Source organism: Pholcus phalangioides, unplaced genomic scaffold (assembly GCF_987345545.1).
Source record: "Pholcus phalangioides strain wild (caught in Gottingen) unplaced genomic scaffold, Ppha-v1.0 ptg000040l_1, whole genome shotgun sequence".
In the NCBI taxonomy this organism is placed as follows: Eukaryota; Metazoa; Arthropoda; class Arachnida; order Araneae; family Pholcidae; genus Pholcus; species Pholcus phalangioides.
The window spans coordinates 2,630,429-2,646,797 of NW_028301626.1; the positions used below are offsets into that span (position 1 = coordinate 2,630,429).

The window sequence follows — 16,369 nt, forward strand, 5'->3', positions numbered from 1 at the left end:
GTTTCAAGGTAGGAAAACATTGGTTCTTATACAAGGATGACGTCACTCTCCGCTACCATACGAAGGTTTTTAACAAGTGGCTGTTGCGAAGATATATTTCGGAAAGAGAGAAAATTCAACTGCCCCCTGCGGGGGAATCGAACCCACGTCCTTTCACTTTCCGGGTGAACCGGATTGGTTTAACCCCTGTCTCTCGATTGGTGAACGAATTGGTTCTTGTCCCTCGAAAATATGGTAAAATTACAAAGCCAAAAAATACTACAAATACGACTAGAAAAATAATATAATGAGTATATTTTTAAATATAGATCATATACAGTCTAACCTCGTTAGTGCGTCACCCGGTTAACACGTCACACTGCTTACCGGGCCACTTTTTGGAAGTCCCAATTGTCCTCAGGCAGGAATTGGCACAGCTATGGCTTACTTCGTTTAACGAGTTACTCCCCTTACTAAGCCATATTTTTGCTCTCCCAAGAGTGACTCATTAATGAGGTTTGACTGTACTGTGCATAGAAATTAAAAATATCCAAATAATGACACAAATATGGTTATTAATATAGAGGGTGTCTTGGAAGTGCTTGATGCGGCCTTTATCTCATCAACCGTCCATCGTAGATTTATAGTTTCAATTTAAAAAATCCTCAAAAGCTAATTAAAAATTACCCTCTAACAGTTAATTGAGTGAAAATACAGTGTGTAACAAAGTAAAAAAAAAAAAAATTAAACTTCTATACGGTCCCCCTGCTCTCTAATTTCCGTTTGGAAAGTTGTTGCCTTGTCTCTCCTGAGGCCAACAAAAAACGTTCCAAGTTTCTAAGTGTAATATTCGTGAAATATTGGACTACAAATGTCGGAGAAAGGTTTGGAAAGAACAGCATATATGAGGGAAAGGGCCTTTGTCTGTAAGTTTTCGTTTTTCTTTCATAACTTTTCTCTTCAATTTTTGAATTCAAATATCTTAGTGAACATTGCACTTAAAAACTTGGAATATTTTTTGTTGGCCTCAGGAGGTACAAGGCCAAGGTGGAAGTTAGAGGGCAGGGCGACCTTTATGGAAGTTTTGATCTTTTAATTTTATGTTACACTGTATTTTCCCTCTCAAAACTGGTACATGGTAATTTTTGAAAGCCTTTTAAGCATTTTTTTAATTGGAATCACTTCTACGTTGGGCGTTTGATGAGGTGAAGACAACATTAGTACTTACAGGACACCCTGTATATACTCACAAAATTGAAAATAATGGAGGTAGTAACGTACATGAACGAACATGATGAAATACATGTTCTACATTATACTTGTAGAAAGGAAAATTAAATGTTTTCATATCTTTCATTCCCCGTCAGTTCCTTTGATGCTGAGTCATTGCAGTAGAGATACAACATCCGGGATGTCAACATTTGGCTATATATATATCCGGAGCTGAAGAGCAACAAAATATTTTCTTAAATCTCCTCCTAAGGAAATTCACCTTGTTAAGAGCATTTTTTGGATGCATCCCAACTGTAAACATGTTTTCCCCAACAAATTTGACCACGAAATAAACGAAGGTTAATGAAAGAGAAAAAGAATGGTTATAGCTGATGATTTTGTAAGAAAGAGAAATATAAAACTTAGATTTAAAATATATAAGTTGTATTTTAGAGCAAAATAAGTACCGGAAATTAGAGTAAAGCTCGGTATTCTCCAAAGTAAACTAGGAAAATTTGAAGTTTTAAACAGTTCAAATCACTAAATACGGTTGACTGAAATTGCAATAGCGAGAAGAAACGCGGCAAAAAACAAGCGTACAGTTTTGTTACGAAAACGTGCCTACTTGTAAAATCTCTGTCAAGATCACAGACAATGAGCTTAAACAACATCCAGTTGTGAGATCATGTGCATTTCTAATGTCTTGCACTCCAAAAAACATCAGTTAGAATGCAGTACTACTAAAACTATTCCAAGTGCTTCCAGGTACACTATGGTCAAGGTACAAGCGTTTGCCCTACCGTTTTTTATACTTTGTGTGGTACGTAGTTTTTGGGGATGTATTAAAAAGGTAGGGTAGTTTTTACTATATGACGAAAGACGTCTCTCTCTCTCTCTCTCCCTTGTTAATACGACAGATAAGGAACACAGGCTGAGTGAATACATATCGATGTTTCAGGAGAGGAAAATTCATCTCCGCCCTCACGGGGACATGAACCCCGGTCTCTCGTTTGCCGGACGAGTGCTCTACCAACTACGAAGACAGAACTTCACCCTCCCTGGAGCGTTTGTATATTAGTGAATGGCTCCGTACAATGGACGGCGGCAACTTTGACGTCCATTGCACAGAGTCATTCAGCATATATACTTACGCCCCAAGGAAGGGGAAGTCTATCTGTCTTCATAGCTTAGTGGTAGAGCACTCGTCTGGAAAACAAGAGACAGGGGTTGGAGTCCCCGTGAAGACAGAGATGAAATTTCCTTTTCCTGAAACATCGATATCTCTTCACTCAGCCAGTGTTCTGTATCTGTCGTAGTTTTTACTAACCTACCCATGGAATTTTCATCGATATTCAGGAATTTTTTTCCCTCATTAGTTCTGCATTTTCATCAATTCCGAGATATTTTCCCCTTTCATTAATTCTGAATTTCGATCAATGCTGGAATAAATTCTTTCATTGATTCTGAATGTTCATAAATTCTGGGTTTTTTTTCCCCTTGAATAATCCTGAACTTTCATTCATGCTTGACTTATTTACATCTTTCGATCATTTCTCATTTTTAATTCATCAGTTTCAAATTATCATTAGTTCGGAGATCCTCAGGCTGCGAACTGAGGATCAATTTTCATTAGTTTTAAAATAATTTTCTTTAATACTTGTGTTAATTTGAATTTATATATTTTTTGAATGGATATTTTTTAAATATTCTCTGATAATGCACGAATCTTCGGATGCCGATCCCCCCACACCAAATATATCGTAGCCGGTCAATTTGTCGCACTCAACTTGTCGCGCTCAACTCGTCGCGCCTCAATTTGTCGCGGTACAAATTCGTCGCAGTGCCAATTCGTCGCGGTACAAGTTTGTCGCAGTGCCAATTCGTCGCAAAACAAATTTGTCGCGGTACAAATTTGTCGCAGCTCCAATTCGTCGCGATACAAATTTGTCGCAGTGTCAATTCGTCGCAATACAAATTTGTCGCAGTGTCAATTCGTCGCGGCACAAATTCGTCGCAGCTCCAATTCGTAGCTGTACAAGTTTTCCGCCGTGTCAATTCGTCGTGACGTCAATTTATATATTACAGCGCAGAATCAATTCGTCGAACCGTCGATTCTTCACTGTACATGTTCCACGCGAGCTTGTATGTAGGTTTTTGTCTTACACGTGAAATAAAAACATGAACAAAAGTGTACACGCAGTTAACTGAAAATAATTAATTTTTGTCAATGCAGAAAGGTCATCGAAATTAAAATTACAATATCAATTACATTTAAAAATTTAACTGGATATAAAAGTTTAATTATATTTGAAAATTCGGTTATAAAAATTTGAAATGTTAAATAATTGATTTTTGCTGTGATAAAATTTCAATATCATGTGGGAAAATTCGATTTCTATGATATTCCCCAAATTACAGTGAGCCTATCTTTAACGGTAAATTTCTATCTGCCCCATGGGCTCGCGAGTTTCTCTCGCCTCCCCCCCCCCTTCAAGAATCACCAACATTTACCATTACAGTATCTCCATAAGAACCTGAAATATTTAATTAATTAATAATTCAATTAAATTAATATCTAATTTTCCTCGTATAAGCCGCACTTCCCGCTTTTGTTGGGATTTCTATTTCTCACAACGAAGGGAGTTGGGCACAGTTCAAGGATGGAAATGTACAGTGCATTATGAATGACGATTTGATGAAGTTTTCATAATGCCCACAGGATGAGCACCGACAAAGGCAATGTAATCACCAATAAGAAAGATGATTATGGGTCAGTCACATAGATACAATATAACCATTAATCTTATGTTTATAATCAGTCGCATATCTTTGGCTGGCTTGTTTGAATATTTTCACAAAGTTTTCATTAGCGTCTAAGCTTTTGGAACAAGGTTGGTGTGCTTGGTCTACATATTTCTGTTGGCATAAACATGGAATATTGCAAAACCGAACGTGGAAATGATATGTTGGTTTACGTGTGTGTTTAAAAGTTTTTTCCCCCATAATTCATGTTCCGAAATTATAAAAACCTTTAATGCAATTCAAAATGAATTAGACTATTATAAATTTTCTTTATTTGAGTTTTTTGTTGTATCTTAAAGAGAGATGCAGGTTATACGGATGACAAAAAATAATGTAGTACTTTTTAGAATTAAATTGTTTGAATTCAATTTAAATTGCAATAAATTGAAATCTTCTACGTATCTTAAAAAAAACATGATGGTAGTTCATAATACCATCACGTATTATTCTATAAATCATCATCGGGTTTTGACTGCGATATTCACGTATATAAGTGTAAATAAAATGATACTCAAAGCACTGAAAATAAATAAAGGTTTAGATATTGTGGAGTGTTTATATGTACGATACACATTGTTTTTAAAATTAAAATTATCCTAATAAATGTAGGCTATAATCAGAGGCGGATTTATAGTTTTCCCACCTGTGGGCTATTCAAACCTTGCCTCCCTCCTCACTTTCTAATTCATGTTCTTGATCACCAATTACTTAATTTTGGTCACGCCCTTTCACTTGAACTTGTCATTTTGGGATAAAGCCCGCATACCCCCCTTCCCACCTAGGAAATATACCTCTGAATATAATAATCTTACATTGTCTGTTAATGTTCATTCACTTGTATTGTAAGAAGAAATTTTTACTAATCGTTGACTGGAGCCGTAGGCCAAGCACACCAGCCTTGTATCAAAAGCTTAGACGCTAATGAAAACTATGTGAAAATATTCAAACAAGCCAGCCAAAGATATGCGACTGATTATAAACATAAGATTATATTGTATCTATATGTAGGTTATATTATATCTATGCGACTGACCCATAGTCATCTTTCTTATTGGTGATTACATTGCCTTTGTCGGTGCTCATCCTGTGGGCATTATGAAAACTTCATCGAATTGTCATTCATAAGCACTGTACATTTCCATCCTTGATCTGCGCCCAACTCCCTTCGCTGTGAGAAATCCCAACAAAAGCGGGAAGTGCGGCTTATACGGTGAAAATTAAATATTAAATTAATTGAATTATTAATTAATTAAATATTTCAGGTTCTTATGGGGATACTGTATTGGGGCAGATAGAAATTTACCGTTAAACATAGGCTCACTGTAATTTGGGGAATATCATATAAACCGAAATTTTTCCACATGATATTGAAATTTTATCACAGCAAAAATCAATTATTTAACATTTCAAATTTTTATAACCGAATTTTCAAATAAAATTAAACTTTTATATGCAGTTAAATTTTTAAATGTAATTGATATTGTAATTTTAATTTCGAGTGTCATGTACATGAAGAATAATGATCTAATTAAAAGTCTGATTTCATTCTTTTCACTCGAGAGTTGTTACTTTAGAGTTGAAAAAAAATCAGAAATCGATTGACATTTGCAGTGGTGTCAGAGACAGAGGTGCTGTTGGTGCCCAGGGTACTTTATGGAATGGGTATGAGCACCCAGAGAAATGATTCAGAAATCGAAATTTCCTACTTCAAGATCAAGACAAGAACCCACAAGTACCAAACACTTCCGGCATGCTTGGCCAGTCAAAGGTGCCGACATGAAGGAAACATTGAGGAGGTGGAGGGGGGGGGGGCTGAAAATCGCCATTCATTCCGTTTATAAGGGACTCAAACCCGTTCTCAGGGACTCAAATCCCGACAAGAAGTGGGAAATGCGGCTTATACGGTGGAAATTAAAATTTAAAAATTTATTTGATCTCAATTTTTTATTTGGGTGAGCTCTTCAACATCCCTCACTGCGAGAAATGGAAATCCCGACAGAGATATATGGTAAAAATTAAATTTTAAAAATTTAATGACTTCAATGAATACTTTCCTTCATTTGTTAAAAATTAAAACAGATGGGCAGGGGGAACATTTCCAATAAATGAGAAAAAAAATTAGTTCCATTTTTTACGCCTAAAGCACCTACCCTATTTATAAGATCACAACAAACATATGAATTTTAAAGCAATTCAAATTTGCCGCGACGAAATGAGCCTGCGACAAATTTGTACCGCGACGAAATGAGCCTGTGACAAATTTGTACTGCGACGAAATGAGCCTGCGACAAATTTGTACCGCGACGAGTTTGTAGCACGACGAATTGACGCTGCGACAAATTGACTGCGACGAATTGTCCCGCGACAAGTTGAGCGCGACGAATTGACCTAGACCTCAAATATATGAAATCTGGGGTTAAGGAGCTCTGGTCGCATCTGGTCCCGCGTCTGATAAAGGGGGCCCTGCTCACCAGACATGTTTTGTTGAAAAAAAAGAATCGAATTGTTTCCTTAATGCTAGTACGTACCATTTTCTATTTTGGTACTGGTGGATGAATAATATGAACCGGTGGCGGGACTAATTTCCAGCCAAATTGTGATCATAAAACAGTTGAAAAAGTGTCAAATTGACACAAAGCGTTCAGTCGTCTTCAGTCCGGCTCGTAGAACAAAATACATTTGAAAAACATATTGAAAATTCATATTCAATAAGTCACTATTAAACCATTGAATAGACTTTTGAAAAAAAGAAAGAAAAAATCATGTTATTTCATCTATACTCTCTTACAATAAAGAATACGTATCACGTTCATAAAACTCTCAGCAATAACGCATAAATCTCTTCCTTTTAATATCCAAATTTTTAGTTTGGCCGTCCATTGTAAATCTTTTTAATGGAGCCATTTCCCAAAGATCCTATGAAAAGAACGAGGTGCGATGCACAGGAAGGAGGAGAAAAAGAAATATATATTTATATGGAAGGTATATTGCGATTGTATCTCTCTGTCAACAAAAGACAAACGCAAAAGGCACAAAAATATATATATATATCTACATCATATAATCTTCCAATATTTTCTTTATACCCGAGGAAGTGAGAACCGACCATGAATGGTCGTGGAGATAGTGGGAAAAAAAGACCATGCATGGCGGAGATGGATAGACATCCACGATAGAAAACTGAAGAAGAAGCTACTGAATCCGTTGATAGAAGAGGTAATATACGTTTTCTGAATTGCACTATCGTTTGCGATGGTCCTGTCATCTCGTTACAGATGATCGTACGGGGGGAAGGACAGTGAAAAAAAAAAACACAACTTTCAGAATAGCTTATATAAGCTGGCAATACATATACGTGAGAAAAAAAAAAACCCCCAAAAAATGCGCGTTGAGCGGTGAATTACACTCATACTCTCACAAGGCCCCTGGAGCTTCTTTCTCTCTCCCGTTCTTGCAACGTGTCCGGAGTTCAGAACGAGTTCCTTGCACAGACATGCTTGCCATGCTGCCAAGACCTAAAAAATAATAAAAGGGCATACTATCCACACTTCAACCATCTGTCAATGTCTACAGAGTGGAATTTTTCTTTTACTCTATCTCTCCCTTTTTATCCTTTTGATCCATCTTATCTATTTTTTTTTTTTAACCAGAGCTGATATTACTTATTGTCATTCAAGAGATTATAAATCACGTGATGTATCGTTTGTCTATAGATATCGTGCTTATTTGTTTGTTTGTTTTCATTTAATATCCTGGTCCTGGTTAGAGGAAGGGAGAAGAGATTCTCAAATTGGAAAACGATTTTTCACTTGGTTATTCTAGAAGCGATAAGAATTCAAATGAGTATTGGAGTGAGGAAATTTTGAAAGGAGGGATTCTATATTCTATTTTCTATGCCGTTGTTATGCATCGCTGCTTTGTCGGTGACGTGCATCGTCGAGTCAGTAGTGCAAAGCATGCATCACTGTAATGTCGTTGTTACACGTCACTGAAATGTTTTTGGTTCGCATCACCCATTCGCGTCTGTCATGCGTCACTGAAACGTTTTTGGTTTTCGCATCATCCATTCGTCTGTGTCATGCGTCACTGCATCCCGGTTTCATACATCACTGCATCTCGATGCCATGCATCAGTGCAACCTGGTGCCATGCATCATCGAGTCGCTGGTGCAAAGCATGCGACACTGTAATGTCGTTGTTACACATCACTGAAGCATTTTTGGTAAGCATCACTTCTCCGCCGGTGTCATGCATTACTACTAATACTACTAAAACAGACATGCACCTCGTCCATATTCCTCTGCGGAACTTGTAACGAATTGGTACATGTTGGAATTTGTGTGTGCGTATAGTGAACCTTCCGTGAAATTTGTTTCTGTGTAATGCTTGCTTGTTATGTGTAGTGCTGCCATCTGCAATCAGTTTTTTTAAACTACGAGTTTTTTCTCAACTCATAGTGAGTGAAGTGTAATGCATTAATAATTGTAACGTTGTGTAGGCCTGTTGCTCTCTGCGGCGAGACTTTCTAACAGGGAGATCGGCTCGCATTCGCGCCTCGAAGTTGGTAACCGCAAAAACTGACTTCAGTTGACCACCACTGCGGCGGCGGTGAGGTTTGAACCCTGATCCTCGCGATGTGAGGCCGTCACTATGTCATGCATCACTGCATCCCAATGTCATGCGTCATTTAGTCACTGGTGCAAAACATGCACCACTGTAATATCGTTGTTGTGCATCACTGCTACTCCGGTGCCATGCATCACTGCATCCCGCTGGCATGCATCATTGAGTTAATGGCGCAAATCATACACCACTGTAATGTCGTTTTTACACACTACTGAGGAGTTTTTGATATGCATCACTGCTTCTTCGGTATCACGCAACACTGCAACGCGGTGCCATGCATCACTGGCTCCTGGTGACATGCATCACTGCACGTCAGTTTCTTGCATCACCACTGAACCGTACATGCAACACATACACGTTTATCTACGGGATTTCTTACGAATTAGTTTCCGTTTAATACCTGTTAAGTGTAGTGTTATCGCCTGCCATCAATTTTTCTGACTATGAGTGAAGTGTAATGATTGAAATAAACATAACGGTTGAAAACGGCATTAGTGAACCTAGACAATGGCAAAATTGTCTGATAAGTTGACTATGACCTTCATATGCAATATTATTCGCACATCAGACAAATTGAAGGGTATGGGTTTTATCACGTGACTACTTTCAGTAATCAGTAAGCGAGATTTGTCGAAGATTCCAGAAACATAAAGGAATGCAGCTCTTTATTTTAGGGATATAATCATCGTTTGAGATAAGTGATAAGCGATGAAAAAAATAGATGCAAATTTATTTTTAAAAAATAACTGGAGAGAAAATTTGTCAGAGTAATATTAGTAATAAATTTCGATCAATTAGAGAATTTTTCCCAAAATACATTTAGTTCATGATAAGAGATTGTAGTAAGAAAATTGGAAAAACATAATTAATTATGAAAAGAATTCTGAAAAATCACTATTTTTCTCTGTCAAAATTTCGGGGAAAATGAAAGGATGAAAAAAAGGAAGAAATACAGTCAAATCCCATAATAACGAACTCCAAGAGACCGGAGAAATCACTTCGTTATAATGAAATTTCGTTATAAAGAAATTCTAGATTGCATAGCGTTGCTCCGATGTAAACTTATCTGGGGGATTAGAAAAGTGTTCGTTATAAAACGAGAATTTCGCTAAAACGGTATTCGACTGTATAACATATTCACGATGAGTTTTCTCATGTCAGGACATGGGAGAAAAATGATAGTGACGTTTGTGTTTCTACGTAATGCTTGTGAAGTGTAGTGCTGTCATCTGCCATGAATGTTTCTAACTACGAGTGAAGAGTAATTATTGAATAATTTTACCGTGTTGTAGGCCTGTTGCGTCTCTGTGGTGAAGTCGTGCATCACTGCAGCCCGGCTTCAGGCATCACCACCTAGAGATAGAAAGCCCCTGCAGTGTTTGCCATAGACGTCATTCAGACTACCTAGCAAGTTTTCCACATTTTGAAACACAGCATCCTATTTCGCTTCTTCGTATTTTGGCGTAGAATATACCTGATTGACTCACAAATACCATATAGTGATTGGATGCAGGGCATAGAAATCGCCAATTCTGATCCCGATCATTTCTTTTCCTCGCAGCAATGATACTGGCACGAGCAGGGAATTTTTATTCCCTGAATATTCTGAGGGAAAATGGACTACTTACTTGACGTCATTAGCAGAGTGCGAAGGACTTCTATCTCTAGGTGGTGATGCTTCAGGCCTTACTACTGCATCACGAGAAACCATGAACATAATGGTTGAAAACGGCATCAGTGAGCCTGGACAATGGCAGAAGTGTTGTCATAAGTTGACTATGACCTTCATATGCGATATTATCAACGCAGCAGATATAGGGAAGGCAATGGTTTTATCATGTGGCGTAATTTCAGTGATCACTAATCGAAATTTGTAGAAGACTCCAGCAACATAAAGGAATTCAACTTTTTTTTTTTTTTTGACGTATAGGATCATCGTTTGGGATAAGCGGTGAACGATGAAAAAATAGATGCAAATTTATTTACAAAAAAGAAAGGAGAGAAAATTAGTCAGAATAATATTAGTAATAAATTTCGATCGAAGAGAGAGAGAATTTGTTTCAAAATACATTAAGTTAATGACATGAGATTATGGTAAGAAGAGGGGGAAAAAAATAACATTAATTATAAAGAGAACTCTGAAAAATCACTATTTTTCTCTGTCAAAATTTTGGGAGAGATGAAAGGATGGAAAAAAGAAAAGAAGAAATGTAACATATTCACGGTGTGTTTTCTCATGTCAGGACATGGGAGAAAAATAATAGCTAAAAACACAAAAATAGAAGAAGAACAAAAAAAACAAAAAAACTCAGACCAATAAACTGGAATTACCAACGCTTTCAACTAAATGGTAATTAGTAAAATAACTTCCCGAACCATTAACGTTCATTGAAGCAATTAAAATGCAAAGCCATGGGGCCAACGTTATCTCTCTTTCGCTCTCTCTCGCTTTTCGAAGCGTTCGTTTCCAATTATTCAAACTTCTGCTTCGACTCCGTGAAACTAGCCATTTGTCATTAAGCGTCTCTTAAAAACTAATTAATTAATTAATTAATGCTCGTACTGAGAAGAGAGAGAGAAAGAGAAGAAAACCATTAATCTGTACGTCTCTTTTTTTATTATCCGGTTTCGGTATTTATTTTTTTTACTTGCACTTCAATCTCCCGTTTTCCAATACACAATTTTTTGTTGTTTATTTCTGTATCATTTCTCCTCGAAGAGTCAGGGTGGCATTAACATGGCCAATAGCCATCGTGCCGATCGGATTCCTGATAAGAGAAGTGAGAACCGTGGCTGACTTTCATGACTTGTGTGTGTGTGTGTGTGTGTGAGTTTGGGGTCCGTGATTAATATCAGTTACAGGAATCCTTGTCATCATAAGCATTCTTTCAAAAGGCAAAATGAATATCTCCGGTGAATCGTGTAACAACGAACCGGTTGGTGATTAATTATGCACCAGCCCCCCCCCTACCACCCCCATCGTTGAGGGGGGGGGATCGCATAGTATTTCGCAATTTGTATCGAAAATGAATTTTTGTGAGCAGAAAAACAAATAATATCAGAAATGATTTGTGCATCGATAATACATCATTAGATTTCGAATTTTCCGGTTATGATCAGAAATTTCCAAGTATTATTATCACACATGGAAAGTATTACAGATTAAAAAATGGTTTTAAAAATTTTAATTATTATGGGATAGGTAATAGAAGCACAGGATGTCCCATGAATTCTTATACAGTTCAAAATTCCGTAAAAATTTGAGGAACTGGTAGTATATTTGAATGCGATTCGCGGAAAAGTTAATCTCACGAAAGGGATAATTTTTTTTGTTTGGTACCAACGAAAAAGAAGTTGGTTAAAACTTCTGTAGATAGAGAGCGCTGCATGGAAGCAGAAAACAGGGTACTGGACCTGAGAATTTCCTCAATCTCCTCTGCACCGTCCGAAATGTCCTTGAAGCTTCAGTTGGTGATTCGTGGCTGAAGTGAATCGCATTCAAGAAGTGTTTTATATACCAATGTGCCAACACGCGACGGTCAAAGCCTTATGTAAGCGCCAGTAACAGAAAGATCAGCGCCCGAGTTTCGCCGTGGTAAGAGGCTCGTTTATAACCATTGAGACTTCCGTCAAGTGTACGGGTTCGATCCTGGGGAAAAACATATAGAAAATATCTTTCCCGGTGAGCTTGAGGCGACCACTGACAGATGGCGTCTCTATTACCGACCGAATTCTGTTAGTAGTAAATTGTTGTATGGTGATATATTCGTGCAATATATGGTGAAGTAGTAGTAATTCAGAAATGAGTTGTTAATCTTGCATCCTGCATTTTATAGGACTCGCATTTGCATATTTCCCGTGATTTTCTTTTGTGCAGCGCCATCTATTGACCGAAATTCAACTGAAAACTTGATTTCTCTGAACAAATAGTCCCTCTTTAGGGGCCGTTCAAGTATTACGTCATCATCGATGGGGAGGGGGAGTTTCCGATTTGCTGACTTTTGATGACAAGGGGGGAAGGGGGGGGGTTTGGATTACGCTTACGTCATCAATCACCCTTTATGAAAATATGAGGTGGATTCAGAGGGGCAGAGCTGATGACGAAATTTTGCTGACAGAGGGGGGGGGGGTCAGCATTTTGCTGACTTTTGCTGACAAGGGGGTCAAAAATGGCTAAAAATTTGCTTACGTAATACTTGAACGGCCCCTTAGTAAGAATAATTTTTCACGACAAACACATTCAACTACATTAATTTCTTCAATTTTTAAAATATTTACGAGAGTTTATGGGATACCCTTTACGTAATTGTGCAACAACCAGTCGTTTTGTTCTCTTTAGTATGGAATGTAATGCGTGGTACTCGACTTTTCATTAAAAACATTGAATATTTGGATTGTTTTGTGAAGACTAAAATTATAGTTTCAAGTGCTTTAGATGCCATTATATATAATTTTCATTAAATGCGGGAACCAAGGAAATGTCTTCTTTGGCTTGATCCCGAGCACGAAAACAAATTGTAGAGATTACTAACAATAATTATCGCAATAAAAGATCTAATGTCTTACATGAAGTTCGTCTCTTATAAAGAAAACATCATTTAGACCGTGTAGAAAACTGAAACCCCATACAGCTGTTTCATGGCTAATATAGCCTCTTCCTCAGTGAAAAATGGTCTGTTATAGCCAGTGACGGATTAAAGTCGGCCGAGGCCCCGGGTGCAAAAGAAAATATTGGGCCCCTTAAAAAAGTGTGGCGTTTTGATTTTTCGTGGCCCTTTAGAAGTCGGGGTGCGCTCCCGCCGTTAAATCCGCCGCTGGTTATGGCGCAGAACATTAGCGGAATTGAAAGCACGTGTTCATACAGAAAGTCGGCACACGATGGTTATGATGATGACAGAGGAAGAGATAGTCATGGTGAGGCTGAGCAAGAAATAGTAATTAATCATGGCAGAAGAGATAGTGAATATGATAGCAAAGGAAGAGATATTGCAGATGATGGCACTAGAGACATTGAATTTTTGAACGCACCCCGCTTCCCATCTCAGAGAGATATCCAAGCATTCCCGAAGGATGTGTGTATCCGGGAATTTATAAATTTATGTGCAAAATAGCAAACAAATTATTTCATATATATTCCTACATATATATGCAATAAGGGATCTGGAATAGAAATTGTGATCACATAACATCGTTCACGGTTAACCAAAAGGTGATATCAGAGGAAGAGATAGTGATGTTGGTGAATCGTAATCATATTTTCATCCTCACCATCTCTTTCTCTGCCTTCATAATCGCGTGTCGGCCTCCTATACCAGGGGTTGGAACTCAACCCGGGGCCCTACGGCTCCATTGTGGTGTTGGGACATTCTAAGAGGAGCCACTGATGGGAAGTTAAGTGGAAAGGAAATCACGACGGGCCATAGAGCCGTGAAAAAAAAAACAAACTGATGTGAAGAAAACAAACTTTTAGAAAGTGAAATGTAATAGGAAAAAGCGTGATTATACTTTCAGAATCCAGAGGAGTTGTCCATGGAACCAATGCCAGTTTAAATGGCACTGGTTCCATGGATGGCACACCCATGCAGAGCCCGAGGCCCTTACTTGACGAGATGAGGTTCTGTGATTTTCTACAATGAGCATGTAAATACTTAAGCTGCTACTTCCAGCTAAGGGATCATTCAAGTATTACGTAAGCAGATTTTCAGCCATTTTTGACCCCCCACCCCCGTCAGCAGCTTAGAATATTTCATATCTTCAAAAAGGGGGTGGTTGATGACGTAAGCAACCTTCGAACCCCCCCCCCACCCCCTGTCATCAGAAGTCAGCAAATCCTAAACCCCCTCCTTCCTCGATGCTGACGTACTACTTGAGTGATCCCTAAGCACTGGGGCCCCAGAACATCCGCTCTCATTATGCGGGGGCGGGGGCGGTGATGTAAAAGGAAGGCTCACTGAAATCCAACCAAAGGGTTCAGAGACAGACCTGTTTTCGAAACTTTTCGTTCACTATAAATTTACCGCAGAATAAGTGGAAAGAGTATCATAAAGAAACGCGGTTCTATACGACCACGTGCACTAAATTGTACGCTATAACAGATCATTTTTCGCTGTAGGAAGAGCTATATTAGCCTGGAATCGGCTGTTTAGTAATTAAGTTTTTTGTACTTTGAGTGGTAATCTTTGGATCTAATTTTATATAGTTTTTACTCTTGCACCAGATTTTTCGGTCGATGAGAACCTTGATCACAGTGCTGGTAGGTACAAACATGGTGTCGATGTGTCATCAAGCATTATATAGTAGTCAATTCAAAAACAGCAGCAATCTAAGTACGGGTTGCGGGGGGGGGGGAGGGGGCTAGAATGGCCTCGGTCAGGAATACACTTTCTTCTACATAATGCTAAGAAAAGGTAGTGGGATTTTTTGGCCTGGGAAAGGCGTAGACAGATATCTCGGCCTATGTACACATATTCGAGTACTTTTTAGCGATAATTGAAAAATTGTATCTATCAAATTCTGTAGGTGGACTTTTTATTTCCATTTTTTTGCTCATTTCTCTCTTCTTTCTAGACGAAGTGTTGTGTACGAAGATTTCGCGACGTGGTTGATGCAAAGCATCATCCAGGAAATCAAATTCAAAAGGCCTTGCGGGGAATCGAACCCACGTCCTTTCACTCGCCAGTTGAATTTTATCTTCTAGATTTATCTTCGCACCTACCAGTGCCGTCTTAAGTCATGGGCCCACCCGGGCACGGCCCACGGGCCTCAAGAGAAGAGTGGCCTCACAAAAATCAGATCTGGTTGAAATTTTTAAGAGAATTCACCTAAAAGAGCCTCAGAAAAATCACTTGGTCCGGAGGCCATGATGCTCTTAAGACAGCCCTGGTGCCAACCAGCTGTCGATACCTCCGTATCGATAGCGAAGAGTGACATCATCCTTTGGATAAGTCGCCATCTTGTGACAGCAATTGTGAGGTTTTTCCTGAGTTTGATCTGGCTGTCCATGTACAGCCCCCGTTCAGTGCACACGAGCTCTAAGGAAAAGTTGAAATTCATTGCCTTTCATTGCCTAAGGTGCTCACGAGAGGATGTGGATTCGATTTTCTGGAAGGTCAGTTGAATTTTATTTCCTGGATTTCTCTTCATATCAACTAGCTGTCGAAACCTTCGTAGTAATAGCAGAGAGTGGCATCTGCGGAGAAGTGTTGTGTGTGTTACTACCTCATTGACAATAAGAGTTAATAAATCACCATTAAATAAAGGAGAATTATTTTTTGAACCATTTTATTGATGTTCAATCCCGTAATCCATTGCATTATTTCCTTATATACTGAGAGAATAGTACCAAAAATACGAAAAATTGTTTGATTCTCCTTCCACTTATGTTTTATATTATTATTTTTTCAATACATGTATCTTTTGAATTTTACGTATCCCTCTTAAAAATAACCATTTTTAGCCCTTTACAGGCCGAATCTAGATCTGGATTGATCTTCATAATTTTTTTCCATTTTATATTTCCTGTTCAGATACTTTAGTTCACAGGTACCGATCGAAAAAAGTTGAATCGTCAGTGTTAAAGAGGGAAGACGACCAGAAATCAAGTTTTTAGAAATCAAGAAAAGAAAAACGGTGCATTAACTTATAGGAAAGCTCAGGAGCTCTAAGGAAAGATTGAAATATCCGTTGCCTTTGCAGTCTAATGGTTGAGAGGTTGCTAGTAATATAATAATACAGTAGATTCTCTGAATAAC

The 16,369-nt window shown here is 38.2% G+C and overlaps 1 non-coding gene across 1 annotated transcript; it reads left to right on the forward strand.

The window, feature by feature from the left end:
- The first annotated feature begins 2,367 nt into the window (after positions 1-2,367).
- TRNAS-GGA (transfer RNA serine (anticodon GGA)) lies at positions 2,368-2,438 on the forward strand. The gene has a single exon. It is a non-coding gene; the product is annotated as a tRNA-Ser (tRNA).
- Positions 2,439-16,369: the final 13,931 nt, after the last annotated feature.